The sequence below is a fragment of the Crocodylus porosus genome, unplaced genomic scaffold (genome assembly GCF_001723895.1).
Source record: "Crocodylus porosus isolate Cpor-Errol unplaced genomic scaffold, CroPor_comp1, whole genome shotgun sequence".
NCBI classification, from domain to species: domain Eukaryota; kingdom Metazoa; phylum Chordata; order Crocodylia; family Crocodylidae; genus Crocodylus; species Crocodylus porosus.
This window is the reverse complement of record NW_017728915.1, coordinates 25,684,052-25,708,188: the sequence shown is the minus strand read 5'-3', so window position 1 is coordinate 25,708,188 and position 24,137 is coordinate 25,684,052. Positions and strand designations below refer to the sequence as shown.

Below are 24,137 nucleotides of genomic sequence, written 5' to 3'. Positions count from 1 at the left end.
GGGGGGCAAGGGGCACAAGCAGGGCATCCTGCCATGTACCCCCTGCCCTCATTTTGTTTTTCTGGCATGCCAGCACTCCTGCATCTTCCAAGGTAGGTATTGCAGTGTTTTTCGGCACTTCAGCCAAAAAACATTGCCTACCCCTGCTCTAGAATACACTCAGTATAGCAGAGGACTGTTCATAATTCTTAATGAAAAGTGTCACAAGATATCAAACATAATATAATTATTTTAAGTAGATAATCAGTTGTCTTCTATGATTTTACACAAAGCAGGTAAGGATCACTGTCAAAATGAACAGGCCCAGAACTCAAACTAATCTAAAAGAATATTGAAATAATCCTGATGGAGGTGCAGTCAGTAAAAAATGCCGGATACTTCATTGGATCTGTGATGTGCAAGCTGGTTTCTTTGCAGTCACAGTCAGTATACCCATCCATACCAAAAGTAGTGTCACCCAGCCAGCTTGCTTCACGATGAGCAGGGAGTTTTACTGGGATGTGTTAGGAACTTGCAAGTAGTTAATATATTTTTAAAATGTATTGGTTAATATGCTTAAAAAGTTTTTAAGAGAAAGGGAGGAGAGTGTCTGTTTCACAGCCCAGAAGCATGACAAGCCTCAGTTTTGTTCTTGTTTTAATGGCCAGATAATATTTCATATTGGCATGTCCATGTGCTCCTCAGGACTGTTCAGAAATAACGGGGAACATGTGATAGACTAGACATTTTTCATGCTCTGTATGCTTCTCCATTCCTTCTCTGCAGGAACTAGCTGTGTGTGGGAGAGAATCCATCCTTGTTTATAGTCATTGGCCTCTCGGCTGCGATGGCCAACATGCGCATTGTGGTGATGTGAACGTCAGAGGTTACAAATTAACGTTACACAATTCAGCCACCAACCAGTAACAGCTTGGAGGAATGAGCCTGCATTCTGCTTGTACCCCCAAATCGCAGTGATGATACTTCAGAAGAAGTGTTGGGTGAGCAAGAAATGCGGAATTGGGACTAGGCATTTCAACCAAGGGTTTAAACCGTGAGGAAAAGTTATTGAGAACCATCCCATCTTCTATTGTATAGAAGTTAAGTTACGTTACTCTGCTGGGAAGAAAGTAACATTTTCCTCTCGGTCAGGGCAGCTTCCCTTTAACGGGTGGAGCATCAAGCAGTATATTTTCATCTGGGCACATTTTTATTTTGCCCAGTCATCTCAGAAACATTTTTCTATAATCCGAACACCGCCTCTGTATTTTTACTGGATGATACATGATGTGTTTTTGCAGCAGCACTTCAGGAAATTGTAGTTTTACTGTGGACATTTTGAAGTGCTGGATACAAATTTCGTGTAAGTGAAGCTAAAAATAAGGTCCCAGATCAGAGATTAAGATTTTGAAAAAGGAGAGAAATCAACAGTTAAGCAATTATGATATGTTTAATGGCAACACAGATGTTCATATTAATCATATTTAGGAAGGTTTCCACTTTGCTCTATGGTCTGTTTAACAGGCTAGATCCTATTCTGTTAGAAAATAAAATCTATATGTAATGCCAACTAAAAAAACCCTTGGTTTGAAAATATTTGATATGTTAAAACTGCTCCTCCCGTTTCTTCAGAGTCACTTTCTTAGGCCATTGATGCTAGTTTGAGAGATTTCTGGATTAATCTGGGATAATTTTTTCTTACTTTTTATTAAACAGCAAGAAATCGGGGACTTAAGTAAAGCGTCCTCCAGATTCTTTCATCTTCTATTCTGCCTTACCTGTATACTGTTTTGGTGTCTGGTACATACCTTCCTACATGTATCCACTATGGATCAGTTGTATAAAGGTTCAGGTACCAAGCTCCAGGTATAAAGTCTGAAATGGTTCAAATATAAAGTCTCTGTGCGTCAAGTAAAAGCATTGCAAAGATCTGTCTAAGAAATTGGTATCTTGGCAGATAAACATATTAATTTCCTAAATGTTACTGCATAAATAACAAAGAACAGATTGATATACTATAAACAAGAATTCAAATGCATTAATAAGTTCTTCTGACTTCTCTGCTGATGCGGAGCTGGCTTTCAGTGTTCAGTTTCCCACTCATTCCTCTTTCACCGGAGATCAGTCTATAGATGGGGCATTTGAATCCTAAGAAGATTCTCCATTCAGAAATCCAGTATCCCCCTGATTCACGGGTGCTCCCTTTTTAGTGGATTTTCATGTAGTGCAGACTGAGTCCTTTGCCAGTGTAAATTAGCATGCTACAGCTCCATGGTGATTTAAGTTGCAGAAGAGACATGCAAACACCTGCTTTTCCCTCATGTCCTCCCTGGGGCCTTTTTGGTCACTAACTTTTCACTAAAGATGTGGCGGTGGGGGCAGGGGTCACATACATACTTTCTAGCTTGTCAGCTGAGCTTATTGCACCCATCAGGAACTCTGCACATTCCCCGCTGGATCGGGATTCCCTGGAGTCCCAGCCCTTGCTAAATCCGAGGGCTTTACCATGCCAAATGCATAGGGGCTCACTTTGCTTGGCCAGCAGACAGAATTGCTGAAGGCACTGTTTGTTTCTGAAGTGTTAGGAGAGAATGATGAATATGAACAGTCAGGGAATGCTGCAGTGTGAGGAATATATTGACCAGACTGAAAAAACTCAACAGGGTGGTTTGGCACCAGCCACTGAAACCTCTAAACATGTCATTGCCTGATTCAGAAAGAAAAAATCCAGAACTTGGCATATCAAGTGCTGTTTGGGGCTCTTGGATTTGCTGGCATCACTGGGCAGGGCAGGGTAAGCCCGGGTCATTCCTTGCTGCTGCCTTTTTTTTTGTTAACCATCCACTCAAGCTTTTATGGAAGAGGTGCAGGCCTGGTGGGGGGTGGCCTTGGTGGTCAGGGGAGTTAGTGCAGCTCTGAGGTTTCAGAGGCCACATTCCCTTCCCACTCCTGCCATGTGTGGGGGGAGCAATCTGTCCTGCCAGACCACAACTGCATCAGACAATTTGGTCGGTTAGGCGTGGGGTGGGAACAGGGGGTTACCACGCTCTCCTTTAAAAGAGCCCTTTCAGAATATGCCAACCATGTTATATTTTGAGAAAAATCCTAAAGCCAAGCCCTAAGACTTTTCCCAACCTCAGCTGCATTCCTTAAGGGACCTCAGTTGGTGAGGAACTGGGTTAGAAAGAGGTGATCTCCAGAGACTAATTTACATTTGTTCACAAAGAAAATACTTTGAAGATGCCCTGAATCACAGGTTAGTCCCTCTGCCAGCCATGCATGTGCACAGCTTCCCTTCCCTGTAGTCTCTCCTTAACATGCTGCAGAGTCGTCACTTTGCTTCCTCATTGGGGCCGTGATGGGAATGAAGCAAGCAGGGGGAGGCAGGGAGGGTAATGACATTACAACAATCTGTCTGTACCAATGGCTCCAAGCTCAGGCCCGATCAACTTTTCCTAGGGTCACCCCAGCCTGGGCTGTTTCCATCTAGTTTATTGCTATGGCTTATGGGGAAAAAAATGGATTCTGCATTTGAAACCCTTAAGGCCAAATCCTGAAGTCCTTATTTAGGCAGAATTTCCATTGAACTGACTAGGAATCTTGCCCAATTAAAGACTGATTTGGCCTGTGTACCAATACATCGGGGAAGGGGGTTAGACCTGATGATCTGTTTAGGTCCCTTCCAACCCTAAGCACTATGATACATCAATACTGCATCAGAGAAGCGGGGGATTTTAGCATTAAACAGGAAAGAGAGCTTGTTCTGTGTCCTGACAGAGTGCTGCACTAATTAAAAGTACTTCACCTAGAGCCTTTTCATCTCCTAGCTTGGTAGATGAACACAACAGACCCATGGGTAAGTGAGTGAATGTCCCGATTATGTGGCTGTGGAGGAACTGAAAGCCTCCAGTCAGCCCCAGAACAGAAGAGGAGTTAAAAGACTCTTCTGCTCAGCCCTGCAGGTTTCACTTTTCTCTCACTAATTTCTTCTTGTGCCCCTGTATCAGTGACCCTGGCAAAAACTGAGCCAAATCCTGTCCCGAGGCACCTGAATCAATGGGAGCAGCACTACTGCAACTGACCACAGCATCTGGCGCAGGGCCGGGAATGAGCAGGGTGCATCAAAACTAGATTGGACCTGGATCCACAAATATGTCGGGAGTGGGTGGCCAAAACCATTGAGGCACACTCTGCAGATTCTTGACTGCCTCCCCCTGTCTACATCACATGGGTTCTTCACTCTGCACAAACAGAGATGTTCTGTGCTCCCTCCCACGCATTCTTGCCTTCCTAGCCTCTCTCTTCTCCAGCTCCCTCAGGCAGGTCAGGATCCTCAGCTGGTATAAACTGGCATAGTTCCATCCAAGTCCATTGAGTGATTTTTACTTCCCACCAGCTGAAGATGGGAACAGTAATTCTTTAAGCATTCTCTCCTGCACCGGATGAGGATTGCTTTTTTGAATATTTCCAGGTAGGTATTTTTCTTTATCATCACTTCTTCCACTTTTGTCTTGTGCTTTCCACTCAGGCAACTGTAGTGCAGGTTTCCATATTCACTGATCTACAGAAACCCTCCTAGGACATATGTCCCCCCTTATGCAAATTAGGTAGGTGCACTGTTCCCTAAGGTTGCATCTAATTTTCTTGCAACTCATTTAATGCTAGGCAAGGCAAAGCCCACAACAGTACAGTGAACAATTCTTCAGAAACCTTTGCGTAGGCACATTTCCTAGAATATCTAAGTTATGTGTCCACCTCTGACTGGGTTGGCTCTCAAGGGTGTGAGACGTGTTTAGGGTATTTTTAACTTAGTCTTCTGGATCAATCTGTGAAATTAAAAGTTGATCAGAATCAGACTCAAGCTGAGCAAAGAGATCTGAGCAGGGTCTAAAGGATCTGAGGAGGAAGCAGCCTTCACAGTAGCATATAAATATTGTCTTGGCATCACTTGTTTGTGTAGATCTTGTCATGTCAGGAGATCTATAGCTGGTACAAGGCCCACCGAAAACACATGTGGACAGAATGAAGCATCAGATTATCTGAAATTGACTGAGCCAGACCTACAGTATTATTTGGTGGGTGAATACTCCAAAGTACTCCTCATCCCTGTTACTCACCCTCACCTGTTTGTATTTGTGGCAATTTTCCTTCACCATCTCCAGTCCACTAACACAGGAGTGTCAAGCTCACCTGGGACCTTTGGCTGAGTCCAGACTGCAGAGCACCTTCCAGGCCACATCCAACTTGTGGAGCATGAGTGCTGCTGCACTGACCACCACAGCAGCAGTGTGGGGTTCAGAGGCAGTGGATGCTCAGGATCCAGCTGGATCAGGGGATGTGCAGGGTCCCATGGCAATGGGAGCATGGGCAGTGCAGGATTCGGCAGGGATGGGACATTGCTTGGTCCTATGATGGTGGGCGCACAGGTAATATGGGGTCCAGTGGAGGTGGTACGAGGTGCAGTGGTAGGACCGCAGAGTCTACTGTGGACACGGGGCTTAACGGGTGAGGATGTACAGGGTCCAGTGGGGGCGGAGGTGGCAGGATTGTGGGATCCAGCCATACCCAATGGGGCTAAAGTGACCAACTTTTGGTGCCCTCTGGTAGCATGCTGGCTCAGATAGAGAGGCTGCATAGGCTGAATCTAGCCCACTGAACCATAAGTGTCCCCACTGTACTAAGAACTTCATAGCTGAGGTTTTTGTTCTGGTTTTCCTATAACAATCTGCTGCTTTTGCCTTTGGGGACCATCATGGTACAAGTGCTGCATCCAGCCCCTTTCAGAAACTTTTTTGGTGGGCGGGGAACTGCATGCTACCTTGTTCTCAGTTTGAAGTTTGTCAACAATACTCAGTTAAAGGTGCAGCTTAAACAATTGCTGTCATGTAGTTTAGGCTCCACACTCTCTTTTACTGGTGTATATTTAAAAAAAGGGGTTGTGCAGTCTAATCCAAATTCCAGTGAAGCCAAGAATAGTCTTTCCTCCAGCCTAAATGGGCTTTGGATCAGGTCCAGGTCTTGATGATTACAGCACCAGGAGTCTGAGAACCAGGAATCCTGGCTCTTATTTCTTTTCTGTGCCATTATTCTGTGACTGGGGTTGGTCACTTGCAGTTCCCCATCAATGAAGTGAAGATTATGATAGAAGCTAGAAACATAGGTGCTCTGACAGCAAGTACTGTAGAAACACCTCTAATATAAACTGTATCTACCCAAGTTGATATATTAGAGCCCCCCACCCCACTAAAGAAGGTTCTAGTGAGCGTAAAGTCCTGGTTAATGACTACTAACAGCTCCCTAGTGGAATAACCTAAGCTCATCTTGGTTACAGAATGAGTTTTCTGACCTATCACTTCATCCAGTAACATTGCTTCTATGGAACAAACAAAAATAAAATAATGGCCATCTCCTGACAGTGTTTAATGAACCCACAAACAGATTGTTTATTGCATTTTTCAGGACATGCAGTTTGAAACTCCACTAAGGATTTGGGTTGGGAGAACAGTAGAAGCATTGTCTCCAGATCTAAATTGGAATATATCATCTCCAAGGTCAGAAGTAACAGCTTTTGTCATAAATGACCTCATGTACACTTTCATGCCATGGCTCAGGGCTGGGACATTCATGCTGAGATTACAAAAAAGAAAAAAAAGTGAGGTTTAGATTCTGCTTCAGATCTAAATTGGCAGTGTAGGTATATGCTGGGTTCTGCACTGTGCAGGTGATCCTAAATAGGAATTAAGCTACTTTGTATTTAGGGCGTATCTTTTTCTCCAGGAGATCCCAAAATGCATTCTGTGCTTGTCAGCACAGGCCCTCTGGATGTCTTTACATGCACTCTGGAGGTGGGGTGGGGGGAAGGTGCTTTAATTAAAGCTGCTCTTGGGAACTGCTCTTATTAAAGTGCCTGCAGTGTCTCACATATTCAGTATCCTGCATTTCAAAATGGTAGCAGGGGTGCTATAACTAAAGCTTGTTTGACAAGACACCCAGGCTGCTGCAACACGCTGTTTAGTAATTGCAGCAGGCATCCAAGGACAATGGATAGAGCTTAATGTGGACTGTGGGGAAGGAGAAACTTCAACAAAGGACCTACCCCAGCTCTTCTGAAGCATGTCCTGGGATTTGAAATGTCCTCCAGGAATCTCTGTTTAGGGCCTAAGCTGAAGGACTTTTCTCACTCTTAGTGCATGGATCTCAATCAATATGATGTAGCAGGTATAGGACCAAATTGTCTATGCCAGGATTTGAACCTGCTGTTGAAGAACCCAACTGTTTCATAGGTGTGACTCAAACTACCTAGCTACACTTGATAGAGATAGGCAGTACACCTTTTTATTTGAGTTTGTACCTGGAGAAGTTGGGGCATGGGATGCGTTCAGCAGGAAGTAGTCAGCAATACGGTGTTGACTAGTTATCAGCCAGACCAGCAACAACTACTTCTCGACTGTTGCTTGGATGGTGAAAGTTTGGTGTTCTACTAGACACCAGCAAACTGGGATCTACCCTTTCTGCTGATCAATTAGGTTTTTTTTTATCCTGCCTGAAGAGATCTCTCTCTGTCTCCATGTAGGATCCTAGACAATCGGAGATGACTGTGTGCTTGGTACTAGACTGAAATAGCCTCTAAGTTAATGGGAATCAAACAATGATCTGCTGTGTAAAATGGACAAACAACTTCTTCCCAGAAAGGGCAGTATCTTCAATATCACACACCCTAAAGGAGAAAAGAAGGGAGGACGTGTAGGCACAGATTCAGTAAACTCTCTGTATGTTACTTTTAACTGGTACAGAAACAAGACAGCACTGTTTTCTTTATTGACTCAGCAAAAGCTTCCTTTATTTCCACTGATATCATTATGGAAGAGACAAGTCACATAGAGGCAACTGCTCTCATAATTACCGTAACAAAATCACCAAGTCTTCCAAAAGGCTTAAGCAGAGCACTCTGTTAGAAAGGAAAGAAGGGGCATTTGCACATGTATGTCAGAGCAGAGCAAATGAGTGTAAAGTGTCAAAAATGACATTATTTGAAATTGATGGAAATATCATATGTAGTTTGGGCTGTAGTGACTTACATGATTAGGACCAAAATCCTAACTGAGTGCTATATGTGATGATTGTGATTATTTAGATTAACTTTTTACTTTGGTGAATTTCTTCTGGTTTAAGGTTTCAGGTCTTCCCTTTACCACAAAATAAGTGCAGTTTAGGCTAACATCCCACCCTCTGTCCACTTGGAGTCCATATCTAGGGAGTGAGAGGATCCAAAGTCCATCTCCATTTCCAGGCGGTCCTTGGCCTGCCTCTGCTGACTGTGCTCACAGGGGTTCCAGAAGTTGTTGGCTGTGGTCATTTGGTTATTTCACTACTAAGAAATGAGCTGATAGCACTGATCTGACCTCCCAGAGGAGTTTGAGAGGAATGGAGGTCGACATCACAACCAAACAAGTTCTTCATCACAAATCCTACAGTCTTCCCACCTACCACACCATCAGTGGGCCTTGCTGAATAGGTTCCAGACAGGGCAAGGTCCGTGCACAGTCAGCCTCCACCACGGGGGTCTTTGCAACAACCCATACCGTAGCCATGGCAAAACGCACACCATGGAGCACATTGTTGCTGACTAAGTTCAGTGGTTGCAGGAACTGAACCTGGCCACTGAGGATGCTATCACATAGCTTGGTGATTATTACACACGCGCTGATGTGACTGCTACCCTGAGATGGGTATGAATCAGTGACTTAATAATTGCATTGTCCACTTAAACTTCACCTTTCATATACAACTTTCAACTGGTTCTATACAGGTGGCTGAATACTATAACTTCTCTTTTGAATGTAGAGACACTGAGGTGGAAGGGGTTCTCTCTCCTTATCAGTCCTCTGTATTCCTTTATTTTAATTTTTTTTTTTAAAAAGCAGAGAAACAGTTTTCATACTATTCCCTCTTTTTCAAGGATTTTGCCTGCTGTTGAGAATTGCACTGAAATGCAAAGTTCAAAGGGTGATGTAAAATGGAATGAATTCTCCTTTTAGCTGCTATGAACAGTGACCCTTCATATTGATGAAGTGTTGACTCTGTAATGGTAGTAGGATTATGCATTTGTGTTATTTTTTTCCCCAAGCCCTCTAAGTCGTAAGTTAACTAACATTTCACTACTCTGCGTAACTTTTCAAAACAGCAAAGGGTAATTTTAGCAAAAAATGAATGAAATCACATCCGTTTGGAGGAGCTATTCACTAGAACCAGCCAAATGGAAGGCTGTCTTTCTAGTTACTCTTTTCTGGTCCTCTCACTCTTTCCCTAGTTTTGCAATTTTGAGTTTGCTTTTTGTTGTTTCCAGAAATGGCTTAAATAAATAACAGTTTCCTCCACTCTGTATAAACAGTATTTTTGAAAAAGCCCTGCTACAGTTTTAGCTCCTTTGCTTTCCTTTCCACTGCAGTGGGTGGGTCTGAGGAATTAGTCACCAAAGTGGACAACCTCTGGTCTGGCTACTTGATGGTTCATCTCTAGGTTACCAGTGTGGAGTCTAAGTCCCAGAATTCAACTGGACAGTAGGCTTCTTTATCCCTTGTCAGTAAGAGCAGAGCAACCAAGAACAGAGGGTCAATGGAGACGCAGCCCACTGACTTCACTTCTAGATTTGATCCTTGAAGATCACCGGGAAGGTGCATTGGCAACTGTGCTACAAGACAGCTGATGTGCTGTTTGTATGTTTGATGTCTGCTTTGTGGAGAAAAGAACATCAGTCCTTTTGTGGCTTGCTAGTCCAGCATAAGCCCTACATTCAATTAAAAGACTGTTTATTTCTAAAGAGAAATCCTTTCTCCCCTATAGCAGATAGGCATCAGTGTTAGCTGTGAAATCCACAGCTAACACTTTTTTCTTTCACTGTTTCTCTCCCTGTGCCAAACTTTGTTCATGACACATTCTTTAACAGGAACAACTTAGCACTTGTGATGAAGGCTTGAAGGCTGCAGAAGTTACTGGCCAAGGTTTTGGCTACAGACACAACTGGTCATTTTCAAAGCTGGACCCAGATGCATTACATGCAGTGTCTCCTCATTCACAAGTCTCCCGCACATAATCCAGTGGCCCATGTATGTTGGCTCCCCATCCAACTCTGATCCAGGAAGGGTACAGGTCTTTACAGCTTGATCTAGTGTGCCTATACAGGTGTCTCTTCATGCCAATTTGAGATTTTGGTGGCACAGTAGGCAGTGGTGCATTCTTTGCACACAACTTTGTGTCTGGGGATTTGCCAGCATTTTGCACACGCTTTGCTCTCACTGTGCCCTGGTGTAAGTCGCAACACTGTGTGGAAGGCAAGAGAAAATCAAGGTACCAAACCCTTGATCATGGGAGTTTTTGTTGAAAGCAAGGAGACTCAGCCTTCCCTTGGAGGCTGACCAGTGCTTCCAGCCAGAGCTGACTCAGCAAGCAAGAAAGAACCAAAGCAGAATCTGTCTCCCTCCACAGCAACGCAGAACATCAGGCTGTCCCCCTAGTGAGACTTTTATCATGAGCACCAGGCTGATATAAAGAAACAACAAATGCAGCTTATCTTTCTTGGGTCTCACTTAAACAACCACAGCAGCAACAGTGAAACACATGGGAATCAGCCTGAGTTTATGGAAGCCGTTTCCATTCTTCGGAAACTCGCTGTGCATGTTTTTTGTAGAGCTGGACCCGTAGGAAGGAAATGATCCAGTGCGTATAGCAATTTATGTTATTGTTTCTCAGGAGAAAAAAGAAAAATTAGTATATCCTGTTTACTTATTGCTAGTGCTATATTTGACTAATATCCCATGGGCTTTCCTCTTGCTAGATCAGGGTAGGGTTTTTTATGGTCTGATCCAAAAAATGTCTTCAATTCTACTTAAGCCAATGGGATAGAAAGAGACTCAGCACCCAAGTAGTGCTGGGCATCTTGCAGGATTGGGCCATAAAACTTCAGAAAAGATGGTTTCATTTACAGTAAGGAGTCCCGAAGTTCAGGGGGGAAATGGGGTTTTTATCAGGGCATTTCTTTTAGAAGGAAAATTTTTTGGGAGCTGTACTTGGCAGGACTCAGTATTGACAAAGTGACTCCCTGAAATTGTGCTGCAAGAAGAAATTCAGTATTTCTTGTGTTCATCCTCACAGCCTTTACACATCAGCCAGAGCCCGTTAGGTTCTTTGAAGTTTCTTGGTACTTCATGCATTGTTTTTTCTTGTCTATCATACATACGTACAAACTTTTATATAAACTTACCCTATTTACATTTCTGTAAATTTTAAAAAAGCCCACACCTAAAACTGCAGAGTATTGGCAAGCCACTGAGTCTAGCACCTTTGCAGTGTAGGTGTCAGAATTACATGCCAGCTGTAGATATGTAACTCTCGAGTAGTAGTTAGGGAACGAGCTGTTTAATTTATAACCAAAAATGGTTACGTAAGACATGCCTTTTTCAGAATGTCATGCTCATTCTGGAAATAGACCATTATCTAAGAAAATAGAAAAGTGCACCTGGAAACTTTTAGGCTAGCCTCCTGGTTTAATCATGAACCCATTTAAAAATATGTCAAGTAAGGCAGCTGTAATAGATGACCTTTTCTGCCACATATTAAAATGATGACTCATACACAAAATGACATAGGAGCATAATGAAACATCTCCTCAGCTTGAAGACTGTGAGGTTGATATTCTTGGATCTCTGACTTGCCTTGTAGTTCAAAACCCCTGACACTGTATCAGTTGATTTTTAGTACTTGTGTATCTTTTTCCTATCTGTTGTTTCACAGATTTCCTACACTGTGAAAAGTGAATGCATCTTTCTTTACCTTTTACCCCTGAAAGGTTTAGCTGGCTGTTCTTTGGCGAGTCTGTGCTCCATTTTCCAACAACCCCTTTTGAGAGGAAAATTGAGCACTTTGTGCTTGAAAGCTTGTCTAAAATCTCTCATAACCATGTAGTTGTCCCATAAAAGATCACCACCCAAAAATATCCTAGCCTTTTGCAGTTAATATTTAGTCATTAGTAATTGAGCTCAGCAGCTACAAAGAACCTGACAAACAGAAGTTGCTTGGTACTCACCCCAGCACCAGGGGGGCAGGGATCAGGATTCCAGTTTTCTGTTTGGGGACCTCGTGGCACAAAGAAGTTAAGTTTGCTTGCGATTACCAGGGGAATCAGTGTCAGGAAGAGGACTGGAATGTGGTACCTAGCTCAGCCCTGTGGCGCGACTGCTGCACCGCTCATATGGACTTAATCTGTGCTGCCTTCCTTGCATGTACTCTTACAAGGGAGTAGTTACAGTAAGAAAACTGGGCCACATTTTCAGCAAACTTCCTTAAATTTGCTTATATAGCAAAGGTTTTCTGCCTGCAAAATAGATAGGCTTACAAAATTGGCAGGAATATTGTAAAACTCTGCACTCCTAGAAGGGTCTAAAACACATGTTGAGTCAAGAAATTCAGAATGAATGCTTTTAATCTCATCTGTATTTCTCACTGTTCACCTTGCTTAGTGAAGCAGAAAGCAGGATCATAAACTGCCTCAGCCAGAGACAGCCATGTAAGTTAGATGTAGAAAGGACAAATACTGCCCTCAGTCTTGCCTCTATACCTCTGTATGTCTGCAAGATCCTAAGTAAGGAGTAGCCTTGGATCCTAAATGAGGAGTAGTCTTAACTCTCAGCTCCTGTTACTGCAAATCGCCACAGGTTGTGCAGATTGAAAACCCTGGAAGGCATTATGGTGTCTGTATTAATTAAAACATTATTAGGCAAGCTTGGTTTTACTCTTTTGTTTATCTGTTGGTGCCTTTAGAGTCTGAAACTTTGGGAAAGCCCTCTCCATGGAGATCAGCACATTCTCATTTCTTTTGCTGCATTGTTTGTATTTGAATTTGAAGAATGGGCAAAAAGAAGCTGCCATCCCCAAAATGTGTGTGGTCACAGCTGGGCCATCTGCCCGCTCCTCCCCTCATGCATCTACTTTGCACATCTGCTCAGGACAGAACTGTGCAGTGAAGTCATGCAGGCATATATTGTCATTATCACCTGTGCTATTGTGGCATGACATGGCACTGATGTAAGGGTAACTCCAAGTCTTTCTGTGGTAAGGCTTGCAGCACAAAGATGCTTAAGGAATAATAGAGAGGAGAGCGGATTCTCTCTAAAGCATGACTCTCCTTCCTTCAAACCAGCATGAGTCTTCATGCTTTTATTATTCTCACCCAAAGGCCCTTTTCATTCACAGCATCGCAAGAGTCACTGCTGCAGCAGTCCAAATGCCTGCTGACTGTGGGAGTGAGCTCTAACCCCAAACTCTGATCTATGCAAGGCAACTCAAAGGACTACAGATCAAGGACTGGACCCCCAAAAGAAATTACTTTCTCCAGGTGCTGTGCCACTTCATGAGTCATATCAGAGCTGCCTTACCAGGACCAAGAAGTGAAAAACTGAATGAATGTTTATCAGTATTAAACTGTGGGGCCATATCAGAAGGGGGTTAGAAGTTCTGAGGTCACTTCTAAGTTGGATAACTTTTTCAGATTCTCAGACATCATCTTTACCAGATCTAGATTTGAAATCACGTGTCCTGAAGAAGCACTGAGTGGTATAAAACAAGTTGGTCAGGCTTCAAGTGCAGGTGAGAGAGGTGTCCATCAACTCTAGCAACAAGTTAGGGAGGGCAAAAGAAGCCCCAAATTTCATAGATTGTAAGTCCAGAAGGGACCTTGGAAGATCCTCGGGTCCAGCCCCCTGCACCAAGCAGGAAGCATAACTGGGGGTCAGGTGACCCCAGCAAGGTGACTGTCTAGTCTCCTCTTGAAGATTTCCAGGGTAGGTGATTGCACCACCTCTGGAGGGAGCTTATTCCACAGTCTGGACACCCTGATTGTGAAGAAGTTTTTCCTAATGTTGAGCCTGAATCAGTCTTCCACAAGTTTGTGGCTGAAGAGTCCCAGATCCCTCAGCCTTACCTCATATGGCTTGCCATGTAAGGCTCCGATCATACGGGTGGCTCTTCTTTGGACTCTCTCAAGCTTGTCCATGTCCTTGTTGAAGTGCGGTGTCCAGAACTGGACGCGGTGTTCCAGCTGCAGACTCGCCAGTGCTAAGTAAAGCTGAAGAATCACCTCCTTGGTTTTGCTGGAGATGCATTGATTGGTACATGCCAGAGTATTATTTGCCCTGCTGGCTACAGCATTGCACTGCTGGTTCATATTTATACTGTGGTCTATTATTACCCCAGGTCCATTTCATTCATGGTGCCAGTCAGTTTTCAAATGACATATTTACAGTTTGTCATCAATAAATTGTTTGCTGTTCAACTTAGTGGTGCTGATGCTGTCAGCCAATGGCAGATGATACTTTTTTTGGATGAGCCAGTTCAAACTTGCTGTTTAGAAGTTTCTAGATTAGCTTGAATTCACGTATGTGTGTAATTAACTAGTGGTATAATAGTGTAAATCATTATGGCTGGAACTGAAAGCGATAGAGACCTCCTTTCATCAAAGCCTCTTTAGGGAGCTCAATATCATACAAGCAAAGCTGAAAAAAACCAGTGATGCAAAACAGTCAGTGACTAAGATTTCTGAAATTTAACTGGTTCACTTCCAGCTAGTTCATCGGAATCTGCTAGTTTTGAATGTTTACACCAACCAAGTGTCAATAGTCCTACTTTTGAAAATAATTTTGGCAATAAGTTTACTTTCGTCTCATAGTTCTGATGGGTCTTACAGAAAAGACCATGTGTAGTTGTGACTGTGCCTTCAGGCAGTAATTTGATGCAAATGTGTCAAGTTATTCATGGAATATAGAGAAATTTGAGGAGGAAACTGACCATGAATTGATGCAAGCACATTTGTAAGGGTTTTTCTTTGGATTACAATGGAAGAAATTTTTAGCTTTCCATTTTTCACACCAGCCTTCAGACAAAAATGTGTAAATCAAGATTGTTTTTTCTACTCCTGTTCAGTGGTTGAAAAAATTATACTAATTACCCTAGCGAGAAATAAGAAATTGGCAGATCATCTGAGCACCTATCATATGTGGAGAAATTAAACTGAAGCAAGGTTGTACAATTGATAAAGAAAACTAGCACTAAATTAATTATCTGATAGAACATTGGCAAGCTCTTTGAGAAGGTCCTTTTGATCTAATCAGCCTCTGTGGGATAGAAAGCATTCCTTTACAGGGATCAGCAGACAAGCTCTATTCATCCTGCAATGGGAAATGTTTTAAATTCATGGTGTTTCTTGGGAAATCTGACCGTGTGATGAAAGAACATCTCTGACGTATTACCACAATGAAAATTCATGACTGCTTGCTACCTGGGCAAAAATATTCAGAAATGAAAATGGTTCAAGATCTTGGGCATGTGGTCAAGAATGGAATTATCTTTGCTATGAAAGTTGCCAAGTATTATTCTGTTATCCTGAACTTCACCAAAGACAGTTAGTAGGCAAGTGGAGATGACAAAGATTTGTTAGATTTGTTTCTTCAGAAGAAGCAAGAGAAGGCAGCATTAAAATCAAAGAACATTTTGTTGGATTTTGGAATGTGACAGATTCCAGTGACGCTGGTGTGACCGGAGAGCTCCTTGAACAGCTATGAGAAATTAATCTCACTCAGTGATTTGAACAATGGGTCAAATATAGAAGGCAAAAAAAGGCAGAGTTAAGAAAATAATTTGGGAATTTAGCCCGGGACTGATTTTTGTCCCCTGTATTACATTTTTTTTTTTTAATCTCAGGCTCATTGTTTTTGTGCATTGAAGCTGTGATCTTACATGATTCTGTGCATTTATATCAGTGGTGTCCAACCTTTTGGCCCCATGGGCCAGATGACTGGTGCTGGGCAGTCCATGGGCTGGATCCAGTCTGGGCCCAATCCGGTGCACTGAGTTGGCCCAATGTGTAGCCCCAGCTCTATGCACCAGATCAGGCACTGGCCTCCCACCCCAATTTGGGCCCCAGCCCTGCGTGCCTGATGGTGCCCTGCCCCCAGATCATACCCAAACCCTGGCCCCACCTGCAGATCCATGTTGTCTGGTCTGCAGGGCTTGGAAATGTGATGAGGGAGTGGTAGCAGTGATAGGGAAGAGCCCCTTGGGTTGGATGACATGGGCCAGATTTGGTTGACACAGGTTGAGCACCACCGGTTGATACCCTTTTGCAGCCTTACCAGAGTGCTGAGAAGCAATGCAGCAATATATGGCCAACTGTTTCCAAAACCCTGTACTGAAACAGGAGAGGAGAGCTGCATCGATGTGATCTGTATACTTCTACCAAGGTTCCAGGTGGAGGCATTTATTTCAGCTGCTAGTGATTCAAACCTAAAGGGACCAAAAGCAACCCAAAGTTAAAGTGATGCTGAGCTGCTGTCTACCAAAGTCTGCAGTTATAAAATCTTGTGTGAGACTTTAGCTTGATTATACTTTATGCAGTCAGCATTGCAAGCAAATTGCTTCCAGAAGCTGAAGTGGGTATCAAACAGTATGTATCCTTTGCATAAGGTAAAAAGCTTTGAGGGATTTCTTTGTAAACTACTGCTCTGATAAAGGATCCAGTATCCTGACTGGTGATGCTAAGGAACTGTCTGATCTGCTGCAAATCAAGGCTAGTTTCCCATAAGAAAAATAGCTTGGAATACAAACCAAAAAGAGAATATCTGATTACAAGAACAGAGAGGAACCAGTCACTAACCCTGAAAAGAAGTCACTTTTTTAGTTATGGCTTAGATACTGCTTTATAGACAGGTAAATATTTGTACAGAGCAGCACAATAAATAGCTTGAGCTAGATGATGGACAGCTTGATAAAGACACATCTCTAGTGCCAGAGGATGAGGTGGTTTGGAATTGTGGCTGGAGCAGGATTTCAGGCAGGCAGGATCTGGGAACGCAGCAGAAGTGGAATTCAGGACTCAGGGCAGAGGCAGAGCTCGCGCTCAGTGCTTGCTGGAATGATTCTGAGAGGGCTGCAGACCCGTGAAGGCAGTTTCCTTGGAGAGTGGCCTAACCTAGTTATCTCATGCTGAAAGTACACGTACGCAGATATACTGGTTCCTTGACGCTAGTTGCTCTCTGACATCAAAGCCCCATATCTGTACAATACACATAATATCTTGGCGGGCAGCCAAAACCTGGAATATGCCCAAAAGCTGCACTGGAGCATATTTGCAAAACTGAACTTTTGTCCTTGCTACCAAGCATATCTATTGGACTCAGGATCTCTTAACCCAGGGGCTTTCAACAGTGGGTACTTTGAAAGATCCCAGGGGGTACATGGCAGCAGCGCGTAGAAGCCACTGGCACTTCTGGTTTTGCCAGTGGCATTTCCAGTTTCACTGCCGTGTGCCGCCAAGGGACCCCCTCCCCAATCAGTAGGTCGCCGGGGGTACCCCCAAAAAGATTGAAAACCCCTGTCTTCACTGCTCCTATACCCACTGCAGCTGCAAAGCAAGTGAAATCCACTAAATGTGCCACTTAAGACTTGATAGGAGCAGGTGGATTTTGAAGTTCTTCACTGTGTCCAAATTGCCTTGTCATCAGTAAATGAGAGTGCTGGATTTAGTTCTTTTTAGGTGATACTGGGGTATTAGGAGGTTAACAGGGAAGGCAGCAAAGAGTATGATGAAGCCACAAAGTAATAACGAAACTTGTGCTCCGCCTCTCTACCCTGATTCTGCATGGAGTAAAAAGCTTCAGGTTCTCTGTCCTGATTCATAAAACTATCCATGGAAATAGCTCTGTTTTATCCCTCCTTAGCCACAGTCTCCCACAAGAGGTCCACGCTACTGGACCAGCGAAATTGTGTTAAGAAGTAGGCAAAGGTTCATGATCGAGGGAAACATGGGGAGAGTTAGTTCTGGACCGTAGATCTTGCTCCAGAAGTAGGAAGGAAATGACTGGGAGGTCTTGCTGCATTCAGAATCGAATGGATAACTCATCTCTTACTGTGACTGACTTTACCTTACAGATGTGCAGACACGCACGCACACACAGATATGCACACAGACGCACTCCAAAACCTATAAACTAATCACTTAGTTTTTTCATACAAAGGGTGATGGTGATGATAAGTAAACTGAAGGTGAATTAGATAAATATCTTGAGGCTCTGACCATTTTGTTGGCAATATCTTTATCCTGTTTCAACAAGGAAAAAAAACAAGCTTAGTGACAAGAGATAAAGGCTTAATAAACCCTCCTCAGTTCCTTGTGTGGCCTGATTTCAGTTTTGACTTTATTTAAGCAGTAGTTTTCAGTCTGTATAGATGTGGCTTACTCAGCATTTCATGTCTCATTGTACTCGGCTGTAGTATCCTAGGTGGTATGTGAGCTGTTGTTTCCTTAACCTCTCTAGTCACTGTACTAACAGTAAGTTATTGCTTCATAAATTATCATGCAAAGCCAGTTTCCGTTCTTTAAATGGAATTGGGCCATTATCAGGCTAAGTGGAGTCAAGATTCCTGGCACGAGCAGTCTGTGATTTTAAATAGGGATTTAAAATGTTTACCTGAAAGCATTCTCTATTCTTCCCAGCCTGTGTCACTAACAGGAATGGTTACGTTGTCAAGTATAATTCACATCTGTGTTCACCAATGACCTTCCCTCCTATTAGGGAGGGACATGCCATATAATCTTAGAAGGTTCCTACATCATCTTCCCTGTGATGAAAGGACATGTACTGTGCCTTTACGCAGGCATGTTTCTGTCACGATGTATCCAGTTGGCTATGTTTCTGCCAAACATGTCCGGATTTGGATTTTCACCGTTAAAAATCCAACAGATTTCAAGATAGACTGATATTCAGGGCTCAGAAAGATTTGGCATTTAGCAATGGAAGGATTACGCCCTTCTAGTAAGGTTTTAATAGCGTGGAAAAGGGTCCTTAATTGTGGGAGTTCCAGAAGCCCAGCCCAGCCCCCTCTCTCTCACTGCCATGCCCAGCTGACAAAGGGCATTCCTGCTCTGTATTCCCAGAGGGGCTTGTCCTTCTACCTGCTCCTGCTGGGCAGGTGTGTTGCATGTTTGTTAGGAGGAAGAAGGTGTTTTCTCCCTTCTAGGTCCTGTGGTCTGCGGGTACATCTACATATGGACGTGTCTGCATGCATGGGAACCAGAGCTAGCTTTAGACTACCTTGCAGTGGTCCTGCTAGCCACTTCAGTAGTGGGTGAAGCACCTGAGTTTTCCATGCTTCTCAAGTGACTTTTACAGCCACCCGGAGCTGTGCTGTGGCAACTGGCAGTAATCAAGCTAACTAGTTTAAACCTAGCTCAGGGGCATCTGCAGAAGCTGTATAGCTCTGTTGTAGACGTACCCGTGGCTTGGCTCCCCACCAGCTGGAAATTGCAGCTGTGGAGCAAAGGGCAGGGAGAAGCCCTGTATTGGGCGTACAGCCGCCAGCTGCCTGGCTCCAGCTCAGTTCCTCACTGCTTAGCAGAGTCAAAGCCCTCCGGCTCCATGGGCCAGATCCAGCTTGTGGGCATATGTTGTTGACCACTGCCACTATAAGCATTCACTTCACACCTTGCCTAGTCCTCTGTGTACTGCTTGGCCACTGAGCACATGTTCTTGTTTCTCTGCCATTTCCCCTGAGACACATTCAGGTAGACTTCTGCACACTGATTTAAGATATTTGATTGCCCCTTTTTTTGTTACCTGTTTCTCACAGAGACCATAGCCCTCTATATAGAAAAGTCCCTGATTCATTGCTGAACCCCTGTTCAGAGGGAAGAGGAAGAAGGTTATCACAATAAGTCCAGGTTATGTGCCCCCAACCTTTCTTCCATTGTTTGTGAATGGAGCTGTGCAGCCAGAGATTTATTTGTGCCATGTGTTACTCATTAATTCTAACTTTGTCATAATTCATGATGACAGGCCATGGTTATTTCCTACTGTAGACAGTATGTAGCATTTATCTCAGCAAGATACAGTGTGTGGGGGGGGAAATAAACCTGTAGCTCAACTCTGATGCATGGCATGCTGTCAAATTAACGAGAGTGAGCATCAGATTCTACCCTCTTAAATTCACAAAGGCACCTCCCACTGAAGTCAACAGGCCAAATTTCACTCCAGTTCTGGTGTTTATGCTATTCCACTGATTTTGATAGGGGTGCATATGATGACAGAATTTGACCCATGTGGAGTTACAAACCTGTGTGTGAGGACTAAGCTTGGCCTAAAGGTGTTCATACATCTACACATACTTGAACTGGAAGCAGTACATCAATTCTGCAGTGACTTTGCATAGTCTTGGCTCATTGTTTTCTCTAACTTTATGGAACCTGGGAAAATTGGTATTATGTATAGAGCTGTGATCCAGATAGCAGAGTGGGTCACATCAGAAGCAGAACTGAGCTAAAGATCTCATGTTGAGAACCAGAACTGAATCTTCCCCAAGTCCAGGGATGGTTTGATTTCATGCTCCAGTATGGAACTCTCTGGGCATAGGGCAGAATTACCCAGTCTACATGGGCTCTGTCAGTCTGGGGCTGGTACTTTTTCACATTACATGCATCTTTTTACCTTTTCACTTTGGACTAAAGAATCATTGGAGGTAACTAAAAACATTGTCTGGGATAGTGCTAATTTGAGCTCGTCTTTACTGATTCTTCATTCAGCAACTTTCCTTTTCCAAATTACACTGATACATGTCACCGTTTTGAGTGTTTAAAAAGCAACTACTGACCATGTCCTACAGTTACTTGTCTGAGTCACATTCAGATCATTGCTTTCTCAGTAAGACAGCTCTGAGAAAGCATGTGTAATTAAACATGATGAATTGGATTAGTTTCCTAGTATCTGGAGAGCAGTGAGAAGTTTGCTTTGCTAATTTCAGTCGAAAGTTTCTGTTTCCTATCTTTCAGCATTAATTGTTTCAGTGGGGTTTTTGGGGGGGTTTTTTGGTTTTTGCTGGGGTCCATTGTGCATATAGGTTTGTTTATTCCCTGCTTTAATTTTATGCTAATCTTCAGTCAAATATCTTAGTCTGAGTTCAAGAATATGTAACCGCCCATTAGGCACACAACTCCGCCATCCCATGCCAGCAAAACCTTTATGCTAATGCAGTAACACTTCTACACAGCACCAGCCAAGGTTCTTCTTAGATAAAGATATATACCAAATTACTAGGGCTTCTGAGATCCTCCTACAGCTTGTCTGTATTTCTTGTGTGTGCAACTGGAATGGTTTTCATGTTAATGAACTGTTATCTTTCCTTACTGTTGGCTTCTCAGATTACCAAAGAAGGAGCTGGTTACTGACAGCTTCAGTTTGGGAACTAATGGCCTTGTAGCAGCTTGCTAGTGCAAAACAACTCCTAATCCAGATCTGGATAATGGAAGATGCCCTCTGCATGAGCAATGAAGAGTCAGTGTAGTGTCTCCTATGCCTCCCCTTGTTTTTTGGCCAGCCCGGAAGGTTGAGGGGTGGAAGAGAGATGGGAATTTGGGGGTGGGCTGAGAGAAGAAGTATGGCAGCTGGCATAAGTTAGAGCAATCCTGAAGCTGCTCGAATGTATACTGGGGTGGACCTTGTATGAGGACAGAGAGCATAAAGGCACTTTTTGTCCTCTCACTTCATTCCACCATGAGCTGCACTAAAAGTTCCATGGCTACCAATGAAGATTACACCTAATATCTTGACTAATAGCATTGCTGAGAAGGATGTATAGGAAAAGCATATGAATTATATGAAGGCTTGAAAAAACAGATTCAAACAATAACATAAAAGAAAATTATAGGAAAGAGAGATGCTTGTTCTGTAATACTACACTTTTTTTTTAAAAAAGGCATAGGAAATAAACTTGAAACATAAGTGATGTTGCTGTTACCTGTGGCCTCTTACCAAGACAACAGCATATAGCCTGGATTCCAATTAATGGAAAAACTGATCATAAATGGCCATGAAATTAGTGATTTTTCCAGAACATTATGAGATCACACCACAGCTGCATGTATGTTTGCTGCATACATATTTTTCAAAATATATTATTGGAATTATACAGGCAGTCTTTTTAGAATTCCAGTCATCTCTGTGGTCATTCAGTCCTGCAATTAACAACCAATCTTTTAGAGAAAACAAACTAACAAACAGACAGCTGCTCATAATGAATCATTTGGTAGGGAGGGCAGAATAAGCAATGCATTCATAACTCTATAATTCACGTGCTTCTCCTGGTCCAGACAAATGAGGCGATTAGTTTTTATAGGCCCAAATGGTTCCTGGCTTTAGTAGGTCTGGCATTGACTAGAATTTGTGTGCAAGATTTCTGACACATATTTCAGGAAAACGCAGAATGTGGATTTTTGCAACTTCTGGGGTAAAAATAATCGGAGAAAGAAAAGAAAGGCATCCTAATACATGGATAGTCTGCCTCCATATGAAATGTCAGTGGCAATCATTCAAAGGTGCGCAGATGTCATGAAAGGGTGGACAAAATGGGTGCATATTGTGGGTAGTAGTGTCAGACTCTGAAAGGGTTGTTCTTGCCTGGGTCTTTTACCAAAAAAAGCAATTGAAAGACCTTAAGCTAAAATAACAGCCTGTCCATTTCAAAAATGCTCTGTGTTGTATGTGTAACCCCTGCAGCCCCAGGATGCCTTGATGGAATTGCAAGGACACAAAGGACCATGTTTGTTCTAGAGTTCATAGTATCTGTTTGGGCAGATGAGGTTTCACTGGTTAACTTGATGCCCTGACAGTGCCTCTGTCATACAGTTGTTACTATGTAAGGTAAAATGCTGCACTTTTGGATCAAAATGTTCAACAGTGATCAATAACGAACTTTCATCAGCCAATGAATCATTAACTGGTAGTAAATAAGAGTGTTCCTACTCTTCAGAACCTTTGGTTAGGGAGTTTTGACAAGATAACAAATAAGTTAAAAGTTCTCATTAACTGTATTAAATTAAACTTCATACTTAAAATATTTTCTTACATGTACAGTTTGGTAGACCTGTATGCAGGCAGTTTAAAGACAGTCTATATGGATTTTGTACCGTACATGTAACTTCTGGCATTGACATTTGGTGGTATTTAAAGAACCTAGTCTAGTACAATATTGAGATCCAAAACTTAGGCTGCCTATACATGTGCTTGCTTACGTTTTAAATAGAATGCTCCAGCATCACCTCACTGTCACATGTATTAAGCCCCCCACGTGTTTTTAAATGGCCATGGGGGCATTTTATCTAAACCCCATCAAATGAAGTGTCTTGTGGCCATTTTAAAACACTTTGGGGTTTAATACACATGACAGTGAGCTATTTTAATTAGACCGACTGTTTGGGAACCACTAATTAAAATGCCCTCTCCCCACCCCAAAGCACATGTATAGGCAGCCCTGGGATCTGGAAAAGGTTTTACAAAATGTTTTCAATAGGGAAGCTTCTATTATTACTCTTTTGTATTATTTCATTAAAACTAAGTTGTTATTGTTTAAATATTCCCCTGCAATGTTTATAATCCAAAACTCAAAGCCTAGGGCTACTGTAATAACATCAAATAACAAAGATGAACGCGACCAGTTTGTTTTCATGTTCTTAGATGGGTGAAGTCAGTGATAATGAGTGTAAAGGCTGAAAAACAAATGCAGTTTATAAAACACTTTCCATTTTGGTGTGCCAGTCTATAACCCGGGCAGGAGAACTTGGTGGGGAGGGGTTGCTTTCACAATATCTGTTTTGTTTGTTTTGTTTTACCTTTCACTGTCCCTTTAAATTTAATCAAACTGTACTGTCTGTCTAGAGGAACAACTGAGGATGCCTCAGGATGTCTACAGTCACTCCATTCCTATTAGAAAGAGCTTGCCTTTTCATTATCCTAAAAGCCATGTGGCGAATAATGGCTACATATGGCTAATAATGGAAAAAAAGAAATGTTATTAAACCATTCATATGTTAGTTACTTAATGGAGAGAGAAAAATCCCAACATATTTTTCTTGCTCCTGTGCTGAGTCAAATCTACACTATTCTGTGGCTTCCTTCCACTGTTCATTTTGTGTTAATCTAGCAGTATCTTTCTTTGATGTGATTGACCAACTAGATAACTTTATTAGTAATACTGAATGTAACGTTTTGGGTTAAGGTCACTTGCAGTGTACTGAAGATCTCACCAACTCATTTATTTGCACGTCAGTACTTTCGTGAGGGCAT

At 42.8% G+C, this 24,137-nt stretch overlaps 1 protein-coding gene across 2 annotated transcripts in view; it reads left to right on the top strand.

Moving 5' to 3' along the window:
- Nucleotides 1–24,137, top strand: part of WTIP (Wilms tumor 1 interacting protein) — a 121,761-nt gene that overhangs the window by 25,442 nt on the left and 72,182 nt on the right. The window lies entirely within an intron of this gene.